Here is a 10,817-nt window from a genome sequence, read left to right on the forward strand (position 1 = left end):
CTGTGCTTTAGTTCACAATAGCACTCCCAAAAGAAAACATAAAACCACTAGTAGATCTCCTTTGAGACACTACCAACCCAATCTTTATGTATATCCATGTACTTATATCTGCACTCCCAAAAGAAAACATAAAACTACTAGTAGATCTCCTCTTGGAAACTACTAGCACAATATTCATCTATATACCCATGTACCTGTATCTGTACTCATGTATGAGTACAGATACAACTACTAGCACAATATTCATCTATATACCCATGTACCTGTATCTGTATCTGTACTCATGTATGAGTCTCATAGGAAAGTCTGCAATGTTATTGGACTTTTTGTACCTGAGTATCATCCTAGCCGCATCCAAGTGGGGGTGCACTCTTGTGTATGAGTCTCATAGAAAAGTCCATAATGTTCTTGGACTTTATGTACCTGACTATCCTCTTGGCCACATCCAAGTGTGGCTTCCTTGGGGCCTGCATAAACTAATTCACCAATCCAACAGATGTCATAGCTCATATTTGGCTTGGTGATAGTCATGCAAATCAAAAGCCCTACAAAATACGCATGTATATAGTAGGGTCCTGCCAATTTTGTGTTATGCTCGAATGGCATTGAGATTGGATTATAACCTATAGTCCCATGCTTAGACAATATGTCCAAAGCATACTGTCTCTACCTTTGCATGATCCATACTTAAGGGGTGCTGACAAGTAAGAAGTATGGCTACAAATCCCATCTTGTGATTTATCTAGGAAGTATCTTAACTCACCCAAATATTTCATTTCAAATTTCTTCTCGAGGAGCATCTTTACCTCATGAGAATGTCAACATCAAATGTTTCCCCCTTTGACAATTAAGTCATCAACAGAGAGTCATCAACAGAGATGACTACTAGCACAATGCCCCTGTCAATCTTTTTCATATCCATAGTGACAAGCCAATGAGGGGATAGCTCAAGTGGTAGCTTGGTGTTTGTCTAGGACGAGGATATCTTAGGTTTAAAATTACATTAAAAACTTTAAATGTGTGAATACATGGACGACTGTAAATGCTCATATAAGGTATTCTTTCATTTTTAGCAAATTTCTAAAGTGTCACACATCACTCTTTTCATAATGTTCACTCATGATTTCAACTACATGCATGGATCCTACTAACCTTCATCTCTTTGCTTAAAGAATTCCATGCAATGCTTTGCATGCCTTTATTTGTTCGCTTAATAGATCACATCCTTATGAGCTCTCCCTCTCTCTCTCTCTCTCTCTCTCTCTCTCTCATACACACACACACACACACACACACACGTGTGTGTGTGCACATTCTTCCATACACACGTGCAAGTGATCCCTTTGATCAAATACACAGAGAAAATGCAAGTTTGCAAGCCTATAATAAGAATCAATACCTCTTGCCCTATGCTATGTAAGAGAAACCACATAAATTATATTATGGAAGGTGAAATTTTCGTAGTAAAAATTAGCACATTAGCTTTGCTCATATATATATATATATATATATATATATATATATATATATATATATATATATATATATATATATATATATATATATATATATATATATAGAGAGAGAGAGAGAGAGAGAGAGAGAGAGAGAGAGAGAGAGAGAGAGAGAGAGAGAGAGAGAGAGAGAGAGAGAGACTCATTTCTGTGCTTAATTGTGCATCCACACATGGCCTAGACGCATCCACCAGCCATTTATACATGCATGAAAACACCTATGCCATACTTGCACCCACACATAATCCACCTTCACATACATTCGAACATATATGCAAGCTTTCCCTTGCACATGCATGCGCGCATGCGCGCACACACACACACACACACACAAAGGAGACATCCTCATGATTGGAGGACAAGTACATGTAAAAATTTACGTACACATGACTGAAGCTTTGAAAAGTGAAGCATTATTTACACCATTCTGTGTATGGATGCTATAAAAAAGGTGATGGGATCATGTAAGTACTACATAATAATATTCCTCTCAATAAGTTTTTTCTAAATGCACATACTCTAATAATCACACAAAATTGACCATACATTACATTACCGTTTCCATTTTCTTATGGGTATACATTCCTTAAATTTTCTTTTCTCCCTAGCTTTTCTCTAAAACACAAGTCACGCCTTGGTTCAATTCCTATTACAAATCTTCTCTCAACATGTAATAATTAAAATATTTAACTTAATGCCATGGGGTATTTTATGTAGTTTGATTCCCTTAAATAAACATGCTCCTACCATTTTTGTATATGCCATAATGGTTAGCTAAATTTTGTAATAATGTGTTATTCCTTTGATGAAATGCATGTTCTAGAGTGATTTGTAAGTCTTTATAATGATTATTCATTAGCTAGTGAGTAGGTTAACATGTTACAATAAGTTTGTGTTTAATGTGTTTAATTTTTTCTATTTCCTTGTAGGTAGTTGGTATTTGCTCTACCTTCATCCTTTTGCAGCTACATTGTCATTTTCAACAAGTGTGAAGCATATTAAACTTTATTGAATATAATATTTTTATTTATAAGGTCTTGCTTTCTACCTAATATCCACCCAATAAAATTGGTTTAAGACTTTATATTATTGTTGCTTCTAGTTAGCAATGGCTTGAAATATGACACATGTTGAGCTTGAAGACTTGTTTGTTAAAGCTCATGGATATTATCAAGTCTTGCAAAGTAATTGTGATATCAGTACCATCTGAAATAGTGTGGATATTAGGAAAATTTTGTTTCAAGAGCTTTTCTCTTTTCATAACAAAGGTTCCTGATCATTTAACAAAAGAGAATTATCTCCCTTTTTTTGATTCCAATGCATTCAATTTTAAATATAAAAAAAACATATTGAAATTTTCTGCTTTTCAAGAGTTCTAGTTAGTAGGAATGTGATGTAGCATGGATTTGAAGTGGCATTGAGCGTGTAAAAAGTTAACAACGAAGAGACCTTAGGATTTGATATGGTTATGAGTTAAATTGATAGTCTTTGATTTGGAGCCGCAACTCTACTTCAAAGTTTCACATCAGGATTGCAAGTATGCTGCCATGGCTGGTACAAAAGTTCCTCTCCACCACACAGGGTAGAGAGGTTGATTGGAGAGGCATTCTCTGTACTATAACTGCGAGGAGTGGATATGGTGGGTGCAGGTCTTATGACATGAGAAGCCTACGTAGTAGTCCATGCAGCAAATCTGCAGTAAACTGCTGCTTGTGCATTATAGGTGGTCTAGTCCCTGCACCTCTCCACGAGCAGTAGCTGACTGTAGCAGCTAGCTGCAGGCGCTCGTGCGTTGAGAAGGGCGCAGCGTCCCACTTCTGGAGCCAAGATATACTATTGCCTTTGTCTGGTGCTCAAAAGGGTGGCTGACGCGCCAATTGCAGCAGATGGCCAAGGCGACGGAGGTTGGAGAGGTAGATATGGCCGCCACCTCGGTCCTCAGGATAGACGCCGGACGGTTGCGTAACGGGGTAAAACTCTTTCTGGTCCCCACGCCCTCCTAATAGTGTGGACTGGTTGTTGGTATGGCAGGTGACCAACCCATGATTCTTGTCGGACTTTGGTGGCCAACAAATATGCACCTATGGCCCATGGGTCAATTTCCACTGCCTCGTATGACACGGTTGGCAAACTGATTCTTAAGCAAATCCTATGCTCACCACGATGGACAATTTTGTAAAGCTTTCTTTTTTCTTTTCCCCCTCGTGTGGAAATTGGTCCTATTTGAATTCTGTGCCTCATCTCCTATGGGCTAATGATTATGGGCACTCCATGCCCTTGGGATATGCAACTTGCTAGTGAAATTTGGCTAGACCTATCGAACATAAAGAGACTCCAAAAACTCAAGGACCACAAACCATATGAAAGAACATAGCTTCTCTCATTCACCATACAGAGACTCCAAAAACTCAAGGACCATAAACCACATCAAAGAACATAGCTTCTCTCATTCACCATACACATCCCTGTATATATTTTTTGCTCATTAGGGGCCCCTCATCTTTCGAAAAGATGCACATCTACATTGTCTTTTAGCAAGCACATTTTTGTTTCATGTGCATAATGAAAAGGGATTTTTTTTAAGGGAAAGGGGTAAAAGCAACACGCTGATAAAAGGTTTGCATTTTTCTTTTAAAGAAGTTGTGGCTAGATTCGAATATGGCTAATGAAATACACATGCTTGGCTATCAAAAGAGCAAAGAAAAGGGATTTTTTTTTAAGGGAAAGAGGTAAAAGCAACACGCTGATAAAAGGTTTGCATTTTTCTTTTAAAGAAGTTGTGGCTAGATTCGAATATGGCTAATGAAATACACATGCTTGGCTATCAAAAGAGCAAATGATTTTGAAATACGGATGCTACTACCCTATCAAGAGAGCAAATACTTTTATTTTGAAAGCCACAAAAGAAGCATCACAAATATTCCATATTGGAAGTGGGCCCTTTGCTTAGATGATGCACAAAGAAAATACAAGCACCAAGTCTACAGTAAGCATAAGCACAAAGAAAATACAAGCACCAAGTGTACAGTAAGCAGCACCAAGAAAATACAAGACCAAGTCTACAATAAATACTACTTAGCACACACTATGCAAGAGCAATGTATGACCTCACGAAGGGTGTGTGTGTAGGTGTGTGTATGGGTTATATTCGAGACTTTTTTCACATATGCACTTGAGAAATCTCTCAATTGCATTAACAAGCCCTTATATTTAGTCCATCTTCTACGTGTGCTATTGCCATGCTGGGGTCAATGAAAATCACTTCATTGGAGGTAATGAGTTTACTAGTCAATCACCACTAACCGGATTCAATTAAAAGGGGCAATTTTCACTAGCTCTTGTCTTTGCCCATTTTGGTGCAGTTTGGAGAGTTGAGGTGTGGGTAAAACATTCCAGGTAAGAAGAAAAAGGGTAGCATGGGAAGGTGAGGAAATCCTCAAAGAACATAGTTAGGCACAATTAGTTGTTACATGGGAAGATTATTTTGAGCGATCTAGCACATTGAGTTTCCTAGAGCATGTGTATGTGATTGCAACTTATTGTCTTCCCATTGCCAACCCTTGCTACTGACAATCACAAGCGTGTGCACAGAGAGAGAGAGAGAGAGAGAGAGAGAGAGAGAGAGAGAGAGAGAGAGAGAGAGAGAGAGAGAGAGAGAGAGAGAGAGAGAGACCCGATATGACATATGGGACACATACAAGCACATACAATTGTTACAAGCCCATAACATTAGTTTAGGGCTGAGAGTCCATCAGGCTAACAAGATGAACAAACATGAGGAAAAAAGGGAAGAAAAGAAAACCTACTAGTTATCCAGAATATCAGACTATTGGAAAAGGACAAAAGTCATTGGGCTAACAAGTTGAATAAACATGAGGATAAAAATGAAAGAAAATAAAGCCTACTAGTTAATCTAGAATACCCCTCTATTGGAAAAGGACTCGATGGACGCAGGTTGAGAGTTGCCTGAGTTAGAAAGAAGCTAGCTTGGGAGTATTAAATTATTGGATGATGGCATTTCCCTCTATCAAAACATCACCCATTTTCTATCGTACCAGAACGTGAGGAACTTTGGCCAATTCCATTCCCTTCTGTTTGCATGTGTGAGGCCATGGACCATAAAAAGCCTTTTAATACCTTATAGGTAGGTAGGCATGACACTTTTAGAAAGTTGATTTTCTAGGTTTGAAAAAAAAACTTCCTTGGTTAGGAGAAGGCTGATGAGAACCTTTAAGTAAAAATAAGATTTTATAATTCATAGTAAATTACAAAATAAGAGTGATATTTATGAGAAGAATGCAAGGGAGAGAAAACGTTAAAACATTCCACATTTTAATAACTTGTACTAGATTTGGATTAAGCTTTGGACTAATAAGAATGTGACATTCAACCACAAATATGACATTCGGTTTCATATCTACTTTTCACTAACTTCACTAGTTTTGGCTATTTTAGTGGGTTATCCCCACTTTAAAGTGGGTTATCTCCACTTTAATGTAATAAGGCACGGCTATTTCTAGGGGTTCCAACTTCAAGGGACTGCCCCAACGTACCAAATGTGAGTACTTCAAAAAATAAAATTTGAAATTTAGGTTCCCCTCAAAATGAGCGGTACATTTGAGTAAATGCATTTCAAATTCCCTAGTCTACCGACGTTTCACCTCTTTTTCATTGTCTTTGTGGATCATCCTCTCCTCTATTCATCATCAAACAATTTCAAGACAATAGTCCAACCTGAGGCACACTTCGAATGCCATTTCATCATGCATTCTTCATAATGTTAAAGATGACTAAGGTGTGTGGAAAACGATAAAAAGGCAACCATTATGCAAAGGTCCTCATAGGATAAAAAGGCAAAGAAGAGGCTTACTACAATACGATAGGAAGGGGTGTATCTTGGAATTGAAGATAGCTAAATATCGGTGGAAGGCTAAGGTACAAATGTGTACACAAGAAGAGACATGCACATGCATCCTTCTATTCCAACATCTGCATTGCAAGCTCATTGTAAGATTTTTTTAATAAATTGATTTATGTTATTTATGATGCTAAAGATATGTATAAGGCAATGATGCATGTGTACACGAGAAGAGACTGCATCTGCATTGCAAGCTCATTGTAAGAAATTTTTATAAGTTAATTTATGTTATTTATGATTCTAAGGTTTATTTATGTGTGTTGTATATAGGATAGATGTTTATCCATCAACAAACATTGAGTGGCAACCTATGGAGTCATCCATCGAGCCTTTCAAAGCTATGCATGCTGATCTTGGGGAAGTGTGGAGTGGATTCAGAGGAAAAATGGACATTGAGTGATGATGACATCAAATTTCTCTCTGTCGATTGAAAAATGGACATTGAGTGATGATGACATCAAATTTCTCTCTGTCGATTGAAAAATGGACATTGAAGGATGTGCGTGAGTCCTTGAAATTTGTATTAGATAGCATACCATTAAACTTCAAATTTAAGGTAAGAAGGTATTGCGTTGGGAAGAAGATATGAAAATACTTTCAGTTGTATGAAATGTTTGTCCCCCTGTAATCTTGAAGTTTATTTCTTAATACGAGATAATTTTGCTCGCATCTATCTTGTCTTTAGGATTTAATATTGTTATATTTAAGATAACATAAGAAACTAAACTCAATAATCATTCCACCTTCTAATATTTAAGATATAAGAAAACATGATCAATGTTAAACAAAAAACAAAACTCAATATACGGTAATCTAATATATATATATATATATATATATATATATATATTTCAAGGGTATCTATACAAGTTAGCTAGATACAAAGAGTGAGAACAAAATCTCTTATTCTCAATATTTTTCTACTCCTTAGGCTCTGGCTATGGCTTGTTGGTCTCCATGGATTCTTTAGTAGCTGACTTGGACTCCATTTCAACAGGCTTCACTTTAGCCTTTCCTTTCTTCTCTAACACTTTTTTTGTTTTCTTCTTTGTGGATGCCCCAAATTTCAATGGAGATCTCAACGGAGATATTGTGGGAAAACCCTTCTTTTTCGATATTTTTTTTTCCTCTTTTGTGGTGGTAGTGGTGAATATATATATATATATATATATATATATATATATATATATATATAGAATAAGAGATTTTGTTCTCACTCTTTGTATCTAGCTAACTTGTATAGATACCCTTGAAATATATATATATATATATATAACTCTTTGTATCTAGCTAACTTGTATAGATACCCTTGAAATATATATATATATATATATATATATATATTTCAAGGGTATCTATACAAGTTAGCTAGATACAAAGAGTGAGAACAAAATCTCTTATTCTCAATATTTTTCTACTCAGTCTTTGGCTGCGGCTTGTTGGTCTCCATGGATTTTGTGGATGCCCCAAATTTCAATGGAGATCTCAATGGAGATATTGTGGGAAAACCCTTCTTTTTCAATATCTTTTTTTTCCTCTTTTGTGGTGGCAGTGGTGGGTGAATCTAGATCAGGGGGAAGGTATACACAATTCGCGAGTATTAGTCTGATTACCTTTGCTCTCACTCACTCACCACCATATATATATATATGTGCATGTATAACATGAAGATGTAAACTGCCAAAAAAAAATTTTTGAAACAAGTCTTAGTATATAATCTTTTCAGCACAAAATTCGAAGCTCACAACAAAAAGTTCCACAATAGGTCAAGGTGCTATATTTCAACCCATCGAAAAGAGACACCAAAAACATCTGCCCCTCATGTAGGCACATTGCATCTTCTACAAAACTAAGGGCCTGAAACAACTCCACCTTAGTGAGTGTTGCCTGGTACATGAACTCATGAGCCACTAAATCAAAGCCTAGAACCCACAAGTACACAAAGTATTGGCATGTATGCCAGGTGCTTGCTCTTTCGTTTTTGAAACTCTTCACATGTGCATTGCAAAAAGTCAGCTATTGACATAGAGTAGTTCACACTCTTTGTTTATTATAAAGGAATTCATATAACAAAAAGGCAGTGTTTATAAGGGACATTTTATCTTCTCGAGAACATGATGGGGCAAAACCTATGCTATAGCTTTCATTTCTTCCCATTAAACAAGAATTAAAACATTTCAATTTTGCTCATCATAAACACAAACTTGTAACCTCTCAAAACTTGCAAATACACATATGAATCATCGCCTTCATCATCATGCTCATCTTTGTCTATCTCTAATAGAAAAAAATTGTAAGATCTCCAACACAAAAAAGCACACGATTACTAGAAGGAAGGAGCGTGTTGCATGCGTGAAGAGGAAGTGGTGGTTGAAAGTGTCTCTTACATGGTTAAGATTCAAGACCTTATTCAAATTATGCTATCATGGCAGTAATTTGATGCTATATTCCAAGGCCATGGCTTTGTGTTTGCAAACCCGCTAGTTAGCCATTCCTTGTTACATTTAATACATATATTTGGAGCCATATGTGGATGCAAACAAAATAATTGTTACGTTTAATGCATATATTTGGAGCCATACATGGATGCTAAAAAAATAATTGTTACGATTAATACATATATACTTTCGAACTAAAACCTCACTAAACCATACCCCTATAATAAAAGCTTATGTATCACAATTTATAAAAGGAAGGGTATTTTCTCACATGGCATGTTGTCACAGTGTAGAGGACGCAAAGGCCTGGAGTGAATGCGCATGTGAATATAGTTCCAAGCACCTACCTTCGTCTGCATCTTGCTTTGCTAGACCAACCTTTGGCCCTAGCTAGGCACACTTTGCTAGTCTTCGCATCTTGCTTTGCCAGACTAGCTTTTGGCAGCAGTGCTAGCTATGTTAAGTTATCTGGCATGGAGTGAGGCGCTTCTATTAGGGCCTAAATCCCTTCAAGTCAATGGCCACCATGAAGCCCCTAGTGTTGAGATGTCAAGCTCAACATGAGCTGACACTCACGAGGCGCCTGCATGACCGTTCGACATTTATATCACTAGCGGGTTTGGTAGCTAGCATTGACATATCTTCACCAAAGATTCTATAGCTAGACTACACTGACTAGTCCACACCTACCCACTCCTCTTAGCATATTCACATTATGGACCACTTGTATGTACTCTATTATGTGTGTTAGTCACTTTATCTTTTTTGTAGACCTCTTTTGTTGTGTGAAGAAGAAGCAGAATATTCAGCCTCTCACCTTATGTGTTCTCCTCTAGGGTTTGTGTGAGTGTGTGTGTGCCTGCAAGAGCTCAAGCTCTCTTCTCCCCTGCATCTTTTCATGGTATCAGAGCCTGGTTCTTCATGCTAAGGGCTGATCGACAAGCAAGAGAAGCACAGGAAGCAATACAAGGGTAAGAGTTCTATCTACTCTTCCCCCTTTGTGTTGGCTACTACACCCTTGTCGGGATCTCTTCGAGAGGCATCGGCAAATGAACTCCAATTGAGGAGCTTTCTACGTGGGAGCAAAGCTACAGGGCAACTATAATGTCTGTTGGACAAAAAATTTTCGGGCCAAAAACACGTTTCGCGCACTTCTAGACCTTTGTTTTTCAATTCGCAGAGGCGTTCACGGCGGGCACTATAGGTAAGTTTCGATTCTCTGCAGAACTCTATTTTTGGAACTACCGAAAGGGAGATTAGTTGTGCAAACATTTGTGTGTACTGCAAAGAGGTCTTAAAGTTGCCATTGGGTGTATGTATACAAATTGAGGTCACTGGTTGTGACAATTTGGTGCAGTATAGTACCGCTACAGAGAATATAATAGTTTGTGCAAGTCAAACAAGAGTGCTGTTTTTTGGTAAATTTATGTTGCAAACAACATGTCGAATGATGGAATAAACCAGATTGTTTGCAGAGAAGCTTGACAAGAACAACTTCCATGCTTGAAGTTTTAGATTGACAAATTTCCTTATGGGAAAAGGTTACTGCTGGGACTACATTGAAGGTGAACATGAGGAGGCACCAGAGATACCGGAGATTAATCCAACTGTTGCAGATGTAAAAGAATTCAAGGATTGGAATCAAGGAGTAAGGAGAGTCATGTATTGGCTTTCTATTAGTATACAGGACACCATGATTAGGCATATACAGGATGCTAAGTCACCTAAGGAGGCATGGAACACCTTGTTGAAGCTGTATGAAACTAACACCAAGGTGAAGCTGTATGAAACTAACACCAAGGCACGAAAGATTTAGGTGAAGAATGAGCTTCATACTGTGGAGAAGAAAAATATGTCTATGAATGATTATGCCTTGAAGATGAAGGGCATTGTGGGATCCCTTGCATCAATTGGTGTTTCTATTGATGATGTTGATAAGGTAGAAGT

Source organism: Cibotium barometz, chromosome 1, assembly GCF_041138505.1.
Source record: "Cibotium barometz isolate CiBa-2024 chromosome 1, ASM4113850v1, whole genome shotgun sequence".
Classification (NCBI taxonomy): Eukaryota; Viridiplantae; Streptophyta; class Polypodiopsida; order Cyatheales; family Cibotiaceae; genus Cibotium; species Cibotium barometz.